General features: G+C 36.6%; 1 long non-coding RNA gene across 1 annotated transcript in view; it reads right to left on the minus strand.

The window, feature by feature from the left end:
- Nucleotides 1–12,693: 12,693 nt before the first annotated feature.
- Nucleotides 12,694–15,731, minus strand: part of LOC139357018 (uncharacterized) — a 125,705-nt gene continuing 122,667 nt past the window's right edge. The window contains exon 4 of the long non-coding RNA XR_011609622.1: nucleotides 12,694–12,920. This is a non-coding gene — a long non-coding RNA (uncharacterized lncRNA). The remainder of the gene's footprint in view (nucleotides 12,921–15,731) is intronic.

Genomic DNA, 15,731 nt, shown 5'->3' on the forward strand with positions numbered 1-15,731 from the left:
TGAAAGGAAGTAAGGCACACTTGAAAGAGGGCCAAGAGGAAGACTTGAGAGAGTCAACTGCCCGGTTTGACCTTTGACTTGATGTCTCATATGTTGGCATGCTTCTGGGGGGTTGCCTCTCTTCTCCCCTGATTCTTCCCTTAGAGTGGGCTGTCTGCCTGTGCGGTAGCCTGCCAGCACTTGGGAGGGGCCACATTCACAGCGTGTTTACTGGAGTTGTGTTTATGCTCACTTGAGGTGTTTTTCCTTTCCTAGAGGAAGGTCATATACCAGTTAAACTCCACCATTTTTCCTCTTCGTGTGCATGCTCAAGCCCACTTGCCCAACTCCTGACATCTTATCAGGAAGCTACTGATCACCAGTTTCAGGTTTTGTCTGTCTATTGGGAGATTGCCTTTCCCTGATACTAGCTGTGACAACTTATTATTGTAGAGGGATGGTTTACCAACCACTTGCCCATCACCTAATGGTTGCCTGGCATTCCTGTGGGCAGGGGCCTTCTCCTGCCCTGCTCATGTCTACCTGATTACTTACTGTAACAATTACTGGCTTTGAAGATGGAGAAAGGGAGCCACAAACTGAGAAATGTGAACTGCCTCTAGAAGCTGAGAATGCCTCTAAGCTGACAGTGAAAAAAGAAACTGACCTCAGTCCTACAACCCCATAGCACTGAATTCTTCCAGCAACTTGAATGACTCAAATCCTTGGAAACAAATTCATCCCTAGAACTTCCATAAGGAATCACAGTCCTGCCCACATCTTGCTTTCTGTCCTGTGATCTCCAAGACAGTTATCAAGCTGAGCCAGGCTGTGTCTGGTGTAAAAACTAATGTGAAAGAAGTAAAAAAACGATGGTAACAAAAGCTGGATCCTGGCAGAAGCTCAGTGATCAGGAGGGGTGAGACTGAACTTGGCTTACATGCTGTATTTAAGATTTATGGATGTAATGGAGCACATAAAAACACTGCTTTGGAACCTGATAATTAAAACATAAGAGCAAAAATAGAAAAAATTTTCCGTATCCACTAGGCAGTGGAATATCCTGTCACCCTGGTACCTAGAGTGCACAGGTGTCCAACAGAGTTAGCAATGCTCAGTGGGACTACTAAGCCACAGCTGACACGGAACAGGAAATGCAGATGCACACTCCCCCTTAGCTCCAGACTCTTTGCCCCTGAATATTGCTGCCTGAATGCCCAATAGGCCAGCCATGATTCTTCTCTTCTCCCAAATCTACTTTAGGAGTCTATATGATTTTAATAGATGGCACCACTACCATCTTTCTAAGATCAGAAATTTTGAAATCATGTTTAATTCCATTCTTATCCTCGTATCCAACATGATGCAGGATGCATCCCATTCCTCAATGAGTTTTCTTTTATTCTAATTATATTGCAAACCTATGACACTGCTCAGCACCTCTACTACTGCAACCCTAGTCCTAGCAAACTTAGCTCTTGCTTGGAGTCACAAACCTACTTCTTAACTTGTTTCTCTACCTCCACACTTTGCCCAATATGCTTCCACAATGATCATCACCAATTTTAAATAGTTCATCTGCCACACAGAAGCTGAACATCTTTCTAATGCATAAATTAGATTATGTTATTTCACCACTTGGAATACTTCCATGCAACCAGAATAAAATATAACTCCATTTTCTAGCCTACAAAGTCTTAACAATCTTGCCCCAGTCTTCCTCTTCACCTCCATCTGTCTCTATTCTCCCCAAATTTTATTATACCCCAGTCATTCCTGCCTATTTATGTCTGTTGAACAACTCAGTCTTGATCCTCTTTCAAGGTCTTGGCACTCCTTTCTCTGCCTGGAGTTTTCACATTGTCTTCTCACATCTCAAGTTAAACATCACTTTCTTAGACAGTGTACACTTCATATTCTACCTAAGGTACTCCCTGAATGCATTAACCTATTTTGTTTTCCTTATAGAACATTCTGTTTTGCATTTTTATTATAAAATATGTTTATTATTTATTTATTTATTTATTCATTCATTTCTTATCAACTTGTTGATGGTCTGTGTCCTTTTAAAGATAAGATACAAATTTAAGATAAAATGCTTAGTTCAATTTCTTGAAAATGAGGAAAAATACTTCCCCTCTTTCTTTTCTTAAAGCGTTTACTTTAAAACACTTGCAACTGGAAGCTCTTTCTCTGCCTCCTAAAATGTATGTAAATGTTTTTTAAAAGCTTAATAAGGCCCTTGCCAATTATACCACAAGAATGTTTCTTAAGGCTCTGGGAGCCATCTCTTTGAAATATAATCATCAAGGAAGATAGTGCCTCTATCTCCCAGTTTTCAGGGAAGATAAGATTCTAACTTCAGCTGGGATTTGGCTCCAAGTTGCAAACCTACCACAGGATACAGATATATGAGAAAATAATTATTTTATTTTAAAGACAATTAACAAACACAGGTGGCTACCCTAATTGCCAAGTAAATTTAGGTTAGACTATATACAACAGATGATGCTGTCAAGTCCTCTTACTTGAGAAACAGTTATTGTTTATCTTGATGTCATGCATGTAAGTGATTGTATCTGCTTAACTCCCTAAAAGAATGAAATTTCTTTCTGTCTTTGCAGTCTCTTAACAGATTGGCTGTGATGTGCATCACATCTGATTTAATGCTTCTCCAAAAATAAAACAGTTTTGTTTCTCTTTTACTTTTGTAGAGAGATTTTCTGGGGGAGGTAATGGGTTTGTTTATAATTATATTTCCCCAACATTCTTTCACTAAAATGTAAGCTCCACCAGGGTGAGGGCATTTGCTATCATTTCCAACTTATACACCAGTCCTGGACACTTGGTAGGTACTCCATAAACAGTTGCAAACCAACAGATCAGCAAAAATGGTAATACTTCAAGCAGAGGTAAGGCTACTGGATGACTGGGAAGCCCCTGAAGGCCACAGGGGTACTCTAGAGAGATAATCAAGCTGGAAAACATGGATGAAGGCCAGAGGAACAGGGAATGGGGAGCAGACAGCTTACTGGTCTCATTTCAGAGCACACATGAGAGATTTCCAGGATATTCCAGACGCTGTTTTGGAACATCTCTGCAGGTCCTTTAGCAGATGTTACAAGATACTGCAGAAGTTAAGTTAGAAACAAAGTTGACATTTTTTTTTTCTGACAAAATCAGACAAGAAAATGTCTTGGATCAAACCATTTCTGCCCAAGTGAAAGGAAGTTTAATTTGTTTCCCATTTAGTGACTGTAAATGTTTAGAAAATGTAAAAGTAAACAAAACATCACTTTGGAGACCAAGATTTGGGAGACAGATCACCTGAGGTCAGGAGTTCGAGATCAGCCTGACCAATATGGGGAAACCCTGTCTCTTCTAAAAATACAAAAATTAGCTGGGAGTGGTGGTGTGCACCTGTAGTCCCAGCTACTCAGGAGGTTGAGGCAGGAGAATGGCTTGAACCTGAGCCATGGTGGTTGCAGTGAGCCAAGATCGCACCATTGCACTCCAGCCTGGACAAAAGAGCATGGCTCTGTTAAAAAAACAAAACAAAACAAAACAAAAACAGTAAACAAAACAGAAGCAGTAAAACACATTGTAAAGTGCTCTGTGGTCTCCATAACTGAAGAAAAGAAATAGAGGGCCACTGAAATGTCAAGATTATTGTGTTTGACATGTGCTTTGAAAATTTAAATACGGAATTAACTAAACTATAAAAATTACTGGTTCTCTCTTTGTTATGAAGCTGCTTCGTTGTCTGGGGTAAGTACTGGAGGTTTGTCATCTCACGCCAAGGAAATCAAGTACATGGACACACAAGAAGTGGGTTTAGGAGCAGAAGTTTAACGGGCAAAAGAGGTCGGTGCAGTGGCTCATTGTCTGTAATCCCAGCACTTTGGGAGGCCGAGGTGGGTGGATCACGAGGTCAAGAGGTCAAGACCATCCTGGCCAACATGGTTGAACCCCATCTCTACTGGAAAAAACAAAAAAACAAAAAACCATACAAAAATTAGGTGGGTGTGGTGGCGTGTGCCTGTGGTCCCAGCTAGTCTGGAGGCTGAAGCAGGAGAATCCCTTAAACCTGGGAGGCGGAGGTTGCAGTAAGCCGAGATCGCACCACTGCTCTCTAACCTGGTAACAGAGCAAGACTCGGTCTAAAAAACAAAAAAGCAAAGAAAGAGAAAGAAGAATAGCTCTCTCTCCTGCAAGAGACAGGGTGCTGACTTGGACTCCTGGTCCACAGTAAAATGCACTGGATTTTATAGGCTACTTTGAGGAGGCGGTGTCTGATTTACATAGGGCTCAAGGATTGGTTGGATTAGGTGTGATGTTTACATAATGCATGAGGAAGATGGTCGCCCCACCCTAATCTTCCATTATGCAAATATAGTCTTTACTTGGTCAGTGCCATGTTGTCTTCTCCTTACTATACATGTGGTTTGGCAAAGAGAAAGGAAGATGGAGCCACCATGTTGAATATGCCTAGCTTCCAGGTAGCCCCTTTCCTGCTGGCACAGCTGCCGGCATTCACCCGTGCAAGCTTCCTGTTCGCTTATCTATGTCTGCACCTCGAGTTTACAGGCTGCTCTTTGTTAGAAAAGAAAATGATTTGGGTGCTGCTCTTCGTTAAAAGGAAAACCTTACTGAGGACTTCCTGACCCTCACTATCTGCTTAAGTAATTTCTTTTTAACTCCCATATCAGTTACATACAATTACAAGGATTTGCATTTGTTCATAATATTAGCTTATTTATGCATAGAAAAAATCTTTACATCTCCTACGTTAAAAATAGATAAGATGGACAATGAATAAGGAAACTTCAGCTGTAGACTTAGTACTGAGACATCCAGACTACATTAAAACGAACAATAAAACCAAGCTTTGAAATACTTCTGGCATATGACTTCTTCAGTTTAAAGAACATTCTTACAGGCTCCAGAATCCTGCTAGAGTCTAGGACACTATGCTGAAAATGCAGTTGGAGTGCAGGGAGGTGAATAAAAGTGGGAAGGGAAAGTATTCTAAATTCTCACAGAAGGTAAATGGTTCATCAAGATGAAAGCCAGGAGCGGCCCATAATCAATTTTAGACACATGTTGAACCCCATCAAGTTCAGTGTTTGCTTTTATAGTAGAAAATAACAATTATTTCTCTTTCCCTGAACTATCCTTTTATGATTTTTCCACCAGTACTGAAAATTTTCCTTCAGGCACTTTTCCAGAATATTTTGGAAGCTTTTGGCAGTGTAAGGTGCCCTTGGGTATGAATTAAGCCAATGCTGAATGCCCCTACACAGGTACTTATTCAGTAGAGTTTTATCAGCAGAGAACAGGGAATGCTAGGACTAATTGAAAATAGGCTTTCTCTCCTCTAGGTTTCATCGAAGAGGAGATTTTGAAGAGATGAGTCATGTAGCTTCAGGGAGGGAGTTTAAAAGGATAATACCAAGAAGGTCCTGGATATACAGGATTGAAAATATTTTAATTTTTTCTGTCAACAACAAAAAAATGTTAATAGTAAAGCAAGCACTGAATTGTTGAGAGGTCAAGGAAGGTCTGTGTATTGTTTGTTAAGGATAATTAGTTGGATGTTGTTAGATTTTAAAATAATGTTTAAGACAATGGGTTTAAATGAGTCATGAAAATCTGGTTGTAATTTAACTTTACCACTTGCAAAATGTATGACTTCGGGAAAGTTACTGATCATTCCCAAGCCTTAGTTTGTCACTGAAAAACTGAAGATAATAATACCCACATCCCATCCGATTTATGAGTACTCAATATGATTTTATATGAGGAGGATAAAACAAAGTAGCTGGTAGATAATAAGCATTCAGAAATAATTGCTGTTAGTAATGATCATAATAATAGCTATGAAAGTCCCAAGCCACATACTCAGAGGTGAAAAAAAAAAAAAAAAAAAAAACTTCTTACAGTTTTTAACTTCCTTTATAAATTGCTATCGTATGTGACGACAGACTGATCTTCTCATTTCCAAATAAACCCAGACACTTCTGAATTTCTTACTTATTTCCAGTTTAAAGTCAAAGAATGATTTCCATTCTTTTTCCTCCCTGTAGTGGTATTCGAGGTTTTGGGTGTCAGAAAGTAGAGAAAGGCATTTCCCATGCTGTCATCCAATTATACTCATATTACCTCAAACTTTAGGTATTTTTATATAATAATTGGTTAAGAGTTACATTTCCCTATACTTTCCAAATTACTCATCCATTCTTTTAAAGCATTTTGGTGCTTTCTAGTGAGAAGTGTGAACTCATTCTTCTGTGGGTGACGGCACTTTTTCCTCTTTGGAATCTTTTTTTGATTTTCATTCATGAAGCTGTGAAAATTCATCATGTTTTGATGTGCATCATGGTCTTTGTTGTTCATCCTGTTCAGCATTCCTTTCAATTTGACAATTTGGGATTACTTTCAGCTACTTAAAATTCTCTTGTATTATTTCTTTAATAACTTCTTCCCATCCATTTTTCTCTATGCATTAACAAACTTGTACATAAAACTTAGTTAAAAAGTCTAATTATTTTCTTAGGATAATCCCTGAAAGTGAAAATAGTTGGTTAAAAGTAATGCCAATTTTATGACATTTTATAAGTTATATTTAATTATTCTCTTGAATGGCTGGAACAACTTACACTTCCTACTTAAGGATGAGTATGAAAAGACTTAGGTATTAAATAAGTCTTTAAACATAAATGGTATTTGAAGGACGTATTTCAAGAAATGTACATGACCTTAATATCAAATGACTCATTTGCCCTTTTCTTAGTTCAATCACACATTAAAGTAATTGTATACCTTTATTTTTTAATATTGCACTGTTAATTTTATGTCATCTTTTATACATATAAGATGAAGGTCATGTTAAGTTAAGTTTAAGTTCAGTTCTTGAGTAAGTTTTGGCTTAGATTATGAATGAATTAGATAAAATGGAGTGACCTTAGCAAGATCTGGCTGCAGCTATGTTTAATATTACTAAATATTTCTCCCAAGGTCAAATAAGTAAAACTAATTCCTAGCTTACCAAAATAGGATGAGTTGTAAATAAGCTAAAGGCAATAAAAGGGTATGGTTTTAGTTATAGTAGCTTTGGAAGAGAACGATCACTTGAATCTTGCTTTCCATTCTCGACAAGGTTACTTCCTTCTGTGCCTTGTGTGCACTTTAGCATATAAGTAGGATTTTTTTTTTTAAGTGGCCATTGTTAAGGGTGTTTGCTTAATCAGACAATCTTTATGTTTTTTTATATAGCCAAGGATCATTTGGTAAATATATTTCAAAAAGAACATTTTTAGATGGCTTCATTGCTACTCTATCTATCCTTAAAATGTCATTGACAAATAAAAATGTATGAAAGGATTTTTAGGGACAAAAATTCTAGTAATTTAAAAATATTTATGCAATATATATTTTTGAACTCCCAGACACGTACTTGAATTTTGGCCACCTGCTGACTTTTATAGTCTGTATCAACAGGCTTTCTTTTAACTTCTTAGTATGTTCAGCTAATCAGAGATGTTGGTGGGAGCTTGTAGCATATGAGAAGAGAAAGGCTGAGGTATCCATTTCCAGTGCTCTCTTCCTGTGGGTTGGCTGTGTTTCTCTAAAGAAGGACATACCTCCTGTTGAGTGGTAGCTCTCAACATCTCCTACAACTGCAGCTGGTACCTACTCTCCCCTCTTGCCCATTCAGGTGTGGTATTACCACCTTTTGGATTCACAATCCCTTGTTGGTTCTCTTGGCTCTATATCCATTTTAGTAAATACAGTGGTTTCGTAATTAAGTTCGTATCAATTAACCCATTTAAATGTGACATTTTTTTCTTGCTGGGATCCTGACTGTTATACTCTAATGTGATGTGTAATAGGCATGTTTTTCTTTTTTGTCATTCTATAGGGATAGAAACAAAACCTGAAAATGAAAATCAGTACTCACTAAAAAGAAGTTTTTGTTATAAAATGATCCATCTTGAAACCCATTGTGACAGTTGTATCCTATTAAAAAAAAGAAAAAGAAAAGATATTATTAGGTAGATTCACCTTGAAGGAGTTTCTTTTGCATAGGCTCCAAAACCAGATACATTGATGAGTTTGATGCTTCCTGGTAGAACTCCCCTGTACATGGATTACTATGCATATGAAATCCATCAGTATATCTTCCAGGTATACAGAATCCAGTTACATAGAAAGGAAAATAGCTTTTGGAACTGAGGGGTAGTGGTGGATTTTGATTGGTTCCATTTTAATCAAGAATTAACAAGCTATCTTGGAACAGAAGATAGCATTAGCAGAAGATTTTATATCTAGGAAAAAGGGAAAATACCATTGTTTATTTTTAAGTATTATTATGTTTGGTTTAATCGTTGAACTTTTAATTCAAGTTTCATTTGCTTTAATGGCACATGTGTTCTTCATGAATTTTTAATAACTTGTAATTATCTTTACTTATTTTGCATTCTTTATATTCACTAGATTATTTTTAGCATCATAAATTTATCAGACCTAAGATGATTAAAATCTCTTAACGAAAGGTATGATAAAGTGAAATGATTCAAGTTATAGCTTGTTTTCTTCATAAAAGAGTGTTTCAGTAGAAAGTTATGTCTCAAAGGGATTCACAACTTATTTTATTGAAAGGGCCACAAAATAATCACAAAATATTACATCCATTAAGAAACCAACATGATTCTAATAAACAGAGCAACAGTATAATGCATTAAACAACACTAGTCTTTTCTCTGACACACTTATTACATCTTCAGTGAATGGTATTTGGTCATGTATTTCTATTTGCATCTCTGGTTTGTTTTGAGGAATCATTTTCTGTAGAGTAAGAGCCTGGCACTAATGTTGCATTTCCTCATACTTATAAAAAGTATCCTAGTATCCTAGGTATACTTAGAAGCAATTATTAGGGAGCAAGTTAATTACATTTTGTTTTCGTTTTTGTTTTTTTTGAGACAGAGTTTCACTCACGTTGTCAAGGCTGGAGTGCAATGCTGCGATCTCGGCTCCCCACAACCTCTGCCTCCCAGGTTCAAGCAATTCTCCTGCCTCAGCCTCCCAAGTAGCTGAGATTCTAGGCATGTGCCAACCATGCCAGGCTAATTTTGTATTCTTTTTATTTTTTATTTTTATTTTTTTTGAGGTGGAGTCTTCACTCTGTCGCCCAGGCTGGAGTGCAGTGGCGCGATCTCGGCTCACTGCAAGCTCCGCCTCCCGGGTTCACGCCATTCTCCTGCCTCAGCCTCCCGAGTAGCTGGGACTACAGGCGCCGCCACCGCGCCCGGCTAAATATTTTTGCAGTTTTAGTAGAGATGGGGTTTCACCGTGTTAGCCAGGATGGTCTCTTATCTCCTGACCTTGTGATTCGTCCGCCTCAGCTTCCCAAAGTGCTGGGTTTATAGGCATGAGCCACTGCTCCAGGCCAATTACATTTCTAAAAATACAAAAGTGAATTTAAAAACTACACCCAGGAATACCATATATATATAATATATAATTATATATATATTATATATATATACAAATGTTAAAATGATTTTGACTCATCTGGATGCATCTTCAATAAAATTTCAGAGCACTTGATCTCTTGTGATTCAAGTTAATTTTGAAACTATAGTTTTCTACACGAGAAGGAAATATTATGAGAAGAAATTGCTAGCACTATTGGTGGTTCCAGCTCTTCAATGCATAATGAGCACAAAAGGGATGTAATGCATAAGGCAAAATAAAATATTTTCCATCGGCTTGAGATAGGAGAGAAAATCTGTTTGTATAAAGACTATATTAAGAAGAGGCTAATCTATCACTTGACTAGGGCACTAAACCATAAAGAATGCTAATAGAAATCAGAGGAATAATCATTATCAGTATCATCTCCTTTCCATCATCGCCACCATCTTTCCATTATCATTATCATCTCCTTTCCATCATCAGCACCGTCTCTTTTCCATCAGCAGCACCATCTGCTTTCCATCATTAGCACCATCTTTCCATCATCAACACCATCTCCTTTCCATCATCAGCAACATCTCCTTTCCATCATCAGCACCATCTTTCCATCAGCAGCACCATCTCCTTTCCATCATCAGCAGCACCATCTCCTTTCCATCATCAGCAGCATCATCTCCTTCCCGTCACCAGCATCATCTCCTTTCCATCATCACCAACACTATCTCTTTTCCATCATCTCCAGCACCATCTCCTTTCCATCAGCAGCACCATCTCCTTTCCATCAGCAGCACCATCTCCTTCCCATCACCAGCATCATCTCCTTTCCATCATCACCAGCATCATCTCCTTTCCATCATCACCAACACCATCTCCTTTCCATCAGCAGCACCATCTCCTTCCCATCACCAGCATCACCTCCTTTCCATCATCACCTGCACCATCTTCTTTCTGTCATCTCCAGCACCATCTCCTTTCCATCAGCAGCACCATCTCCTTTCCATCAGCAGCACCATCTCTTTTCCATCAGCAGCACTATCTCCTTCCCATCACCAGCATCATCTCCTTTCCATCATCACCAGCATCATCTCCTTTCCATCATCACCAGCACCACCTCCTTTCCATCATCTCCAGCACCATCTCCTTTCCATCAGCAGCACCATCTCCTTCCCGTCACCAGCATCATCTCCTTTCCATCATCACCAGCATCATCTCCTTTCAATCATCACCAACACCACCTCCTTTCCATCACCAGCAACATTTGCTTTACATTTCCAGCATCATTTACTTAAAGTCCTTTAGCAGTGTATGTGACAAATTGCCTTATTTTTAATGTGCATATGTGACAAAAATAACTTTCATTATCTATAACCAATCCCATCCTGTTTTTTGACTGAACAATCTTTTATTTATAAGAAAAACACATTTTTTTCCTCAGTTAATCACTTTTGCTTTATCAGTTGTGGTAAATGTTGGCTAGGTGAGTAGACTTGGTAACAAGAGACAAGAAGGAGCACAACTGATCTCTATAAGTAGAAGAGGAAAATTGAGAGGCAAGATCTAAGGAAAATGTGTTCAGTGGAGGACAATTAGATAAAGAGGAGAGCTGACTGTGAGGGTAAGAAGAGAGAGTGAGGAGAATAAATGGATCTCATTTTCAGTGAAATGCTGTACTCTGTGCTCACTTTCCCATAAAACTCTCTGAGCAAGTTTTAAATAGCTAATTGATGTTTTTATTTTGTTTGGTTGTTTCTGCTTTTCTAAAAAAGCCAGAATTTTGTGGAAATTAAAATTATCAGACTGTTTTATAAAAAAATAAATAATGAAATCTTATCTGACGTTAAAAAGATTCTAAACATTGTGTATATTTCATCTGCTAATGTTATTCACACTTTAAAGTACCTCACTAACAAACATAGGCCTTTACATGTATTCTTTCTCTTTCTCATTTATATATTATTAATGATATGCAAGAAAGGCAAAAATACACACTTTAGACAAAGGATTAAAACAAATATATTAGAGGCACTGGGCCTATTTCTACTTATTGCTGATGAGTCTGGGAGGAGAAACACAATCAATCTTACATATATTATATATGTATATATATCATATATGTGATATAGATGTGATATATGCATATGTATCATATATGTGATATATATGACATATATCATATACCATATATCTCTATATATCATATATGGCATATACATATATGTGATATATGTGTATATATCATATATGTATATATGTATATGTCATGTGTGTATATCATATATGTATATATCATATATGTATATCATATGTGTATATATCATATATGTATATGTGATATATATCATATGTGTATATATCATATATGTGTATGTATACATATATACATATATGTGTATGCATATGTATATACATATAAGTGTATATATACACATATGTACATTTACATATATGAGATACATATACACATATATGTAAGCCAGGGTCTGACTGTGTCACCCAGGGCAGAGTGGTAGTGGCATGATCACAGCTCACTGCAGCCTAGACCTCCCTGGCTTAGGTGAACCTCCTGCCTCAGCTTCCTGAGTAGCTGTGACCATAGGAGCATGCCACTGTACCTAGCTAATTTAAAATATACATACATATACATATATTTGTGTATATACGTATATGTATGTGTATATATTTAGAAATGGGGGTCTCTCCATGTTGTCCATGCTGATCTTGAATTCCTGGGCTCAAGAAATCCTCCCACCTCGGCCTCCCAAAATACTGGGATTACAGGTGTGAGCCATCACCCCCAGCCTCAAGCTTATGAGTTTTTCATCCCTTTGGAAGACAATTTGACAACCTGACAAGAAAGAATGAAAATGTGTTCATTTATTTTATCATCATCCTCACTTAGAGTTGCAAGATCTGAAACACCAAGCAAATTAAGGATTTATTTTTTATGTAAAAGTTGCTTTTTGAGGTGTGTAGCATTAACACTGTAACCTCAATCACCACTCCACCCCCATCAGTATATTTCAGTGAGTAAACAGGGCAAAATGGAACAGAGTTTAGTGGTTCCCAAAGTGTAATCCACCATTGGGGCTCCCCAAAATGCTTCCAGGATCTATGAAGTCGAAATCATTTAAATAATAATATCACTTTGTTGAAATTTAAATCTTAGGGAGTGTTTAGTAGCAAGTGTACTAGTTACGATTAGTTTCTTCAACATGAAACTTCAGGCACTTTTTAAAAAATGCCAATTTTATTTCAGAATTACCTTAATAAAACATTAAAATGCAGTGTTAAATTTCAAGCCTTAAACATGCATATTTTTAATACTCCAAGGATGAAATGAGAAGTTTGTCTTAAGCATTTTTATTACAATCCAAATGTGATGGTCTTTCCATGGAAGAATATCTGTACTTGTTTGAGTTGCAGGCCAAACTAACCCTTCTTTCGTGGAACATGATTTTCACCTGAAAAAGTAACACAGAGACAAACTAGGTTTATTAAGGATTGGATATCCAGCAGAAATTTTCTAGAAAACAAACCAAAGGTATCTGTCAAGGGTAAAAATGATAGTATTTATTGCCAACGGAAAATTTCAACTTCCCGGTAAAACTTAGAACCTTGTAAAATGTTTATTGGCAACTATGAAACTGATGGCTTCTCATACATGAACAGTTTTCTGAAGAGACTGAAGGAGACGTTAACAATAGTGATTGCTTTTTGATGTTCTATGATGAATTATGCCAACTTTTAGAAGATCTGAATATCTCACTGAATCAACATTTCCAAATGACTGATGCGTCATTATTCCAGGGACTCACACATCTCAAAGACAGACTGTAGCTTATAATAGCAATCAGCAATGACAAAAAAACACATCGGGTGGAGTTTGGAGTAATCCAAAGACAGGCTTCAGAAGTTCTCATTCTTCTAGGAGAGTTCACAGAGAACTCACTTCTTTCTCTAGCACTGAAATGCAACAAAATACGTGCAGTATTTCTGCCCAGGGAAGCCTAGTTGAGACTCAGAGTTCAGGGTTTTCAGTGGAGGCTGGGCACGTAGGCACAATGACGAGCTACTGCTACTAAAATTCCAGACTCCCCGAAGGAAAGCAGTTGTTCAGTGTCCTAGGTGGGCAAAACAGTTTTATTAATGTAGGGAGCATTCCGAAAGCCACGTTTCCAGACCCCAACCCAGGCCCAACCCTGAAAGTAAGCCTTTTTAATAGGAGCAAGCCAGGTCTGCTGTATTAACTCCTTACTGCATAATAGTGCTACACAGTAATAAACAGGTGAAAAATCCATTCTGAGCACAAGATAGAGAATAGATTTTAATGTAACACACAATGTACAATTTGTGATAGGGTTTCAGACTCCATTTTGAAGTTAACCTTTAAGAAACCATGCTTATTGAGTTTTGATGTCGTTTCAAAGAAGAATATCTACAATTATTTGCAAAAACTGTTAAAATACTTCATCTTTTTCCAATTAGACATCTTTGTGAGGCCAGATTTCCTTCATACACTTCAATGAAAACAACATAGCATAGAGAATTGAATTCAGAAGCAGACACGAGAATATAACTCTCTTCCATTAAGACAGGCATTAAAGACATTTGCAAAAGAGAAAATCAGGCTTGTCATTAAATCTTGCTTTGGAAAACAATTATTTTATCTATAAAAGTACATTACTCATGTTAGCATATAATTGATTTATCTTTCCTATTTAAGAATGAATTGATACATACGTATTTTAAAAAATTTCTGCTTTAATTTCCAATATCGTAAGACAATATGGATATCAAAAGAAATAAACTATACAAATAAAAACTACTTGGTGTATTCAGTAAATTTTAGAGTGTAAACATGTCTTGAGGCCAACAGATTCGAGAAATGCTGGTTTAGACAACTAAGGTGTAAATTCAGGGAATTTATAATCAGTATTTTTAATTAATCTTTAATAAAATGTTAGTTCAGTAAGAGTTTTGAGAGATGTGGAATTTGGAGATTGGGCTTGAGTCTATGACAGTCAATGTATACTCAGAATGTAAGTCTAAAAGAGAAATTTGCCAAAATTCAAATGAACAATGAAGGGTGGTAGATACAATATTCTACTCTATGCCCTTGATAGTGACCTTCCATTTAAGGATAAATATACAGGGGAAAATAGAGAGTTTTCAAATATTTCTGCTTGCTATACTCAATAAGACAGATGACCAATTCAGAGAGAAATCTGACAAAATTTAACACAAGTGTAGATACATATGCCATGAAATCCAGTAATTCTATTTCTCAGATTGTATTCATGATAAAATTTATACACATGTGCAAAAGATATTTGTATGAACATATTAATTGAAGTGCAATTTGTAACAGCAAAATAAATTCTATCCCTCAGGAAGGTCAGGAATAAATAGAGTTTGTTAATATAATGGAATTTTATTTGCAATTTAAAATAAATGAACCAGTCCTATATGTATTAAGTTAATAAGCCTGAAGAATTGTCATAAGTACAAAAGAAGTTTGCAAAAGGTTATATACAGCAACATACCATTTGTGCAGTTGTTCAAAATATATGATATAAAGCATATGCAAAGTTTTAAAATACTTGCAAAAATAGGACTAAACATGAATATTATGATTTGTGAAATATTATTTTTCTTTTATTTTTTCTGTTTATTTCTTTTTTCTATGATTACCATAAATTACTCTTCTTACTCTTATTTTTATTTCTACTGTTATACTTTCTCCTGTCATTACTAATTTCATATGTATATAACATTTCAATATTGAAATTTACTTTCTCAGAAAACTGCATTAGATTTTCAAGACAATCAGATGAGTGAACCCCATTTTTCAGTAGAGAAGTCAGACTGGGGTGTCTTAATCACCCCAAGAGACATGAAGTGACATTGCCAAGGTCACATACCCAATAAGTGTTAGAGTCAGAATAAAACACAGGTTTAATGATGATAAATTGATGGTTTTTTACTTGCTATGTCTGCGTGTTAGAAAGACATACACGTGATAATTCAGTAAGTATTTTTATTGGCAGATAAAAACAATAATACTAAGACATAAATAATCAATGTTTACAAAACACTATCTTCTAGGCATGGCTTAGGTGCATTATATTAATCACTTGATCCTCACAACTTTGCAGGGAATCTGCTATTATTATCTGACTATGACAGATAAGGAAACAGGCGCAGAACATTTGAGAAATTGTCCAAAGCTCTGTAGAGAGAAGTGGCTGTGCTGAAATTTGAATCCAGGGAGT

This window comes from Macaca nemestrina, chromosome 11 (genome assembly GCF_043159975.1).
Source record: "Macaca nemestrina isolate mMacNem1 chromosome 11, mMacNem.hap1, whole genome shotgun sequence".
NCBI lineage: Eukaryota > Metazoa > Chordata > Mammalia > Primates > Cercopithecidae > Macaca > Macaca nemestrina.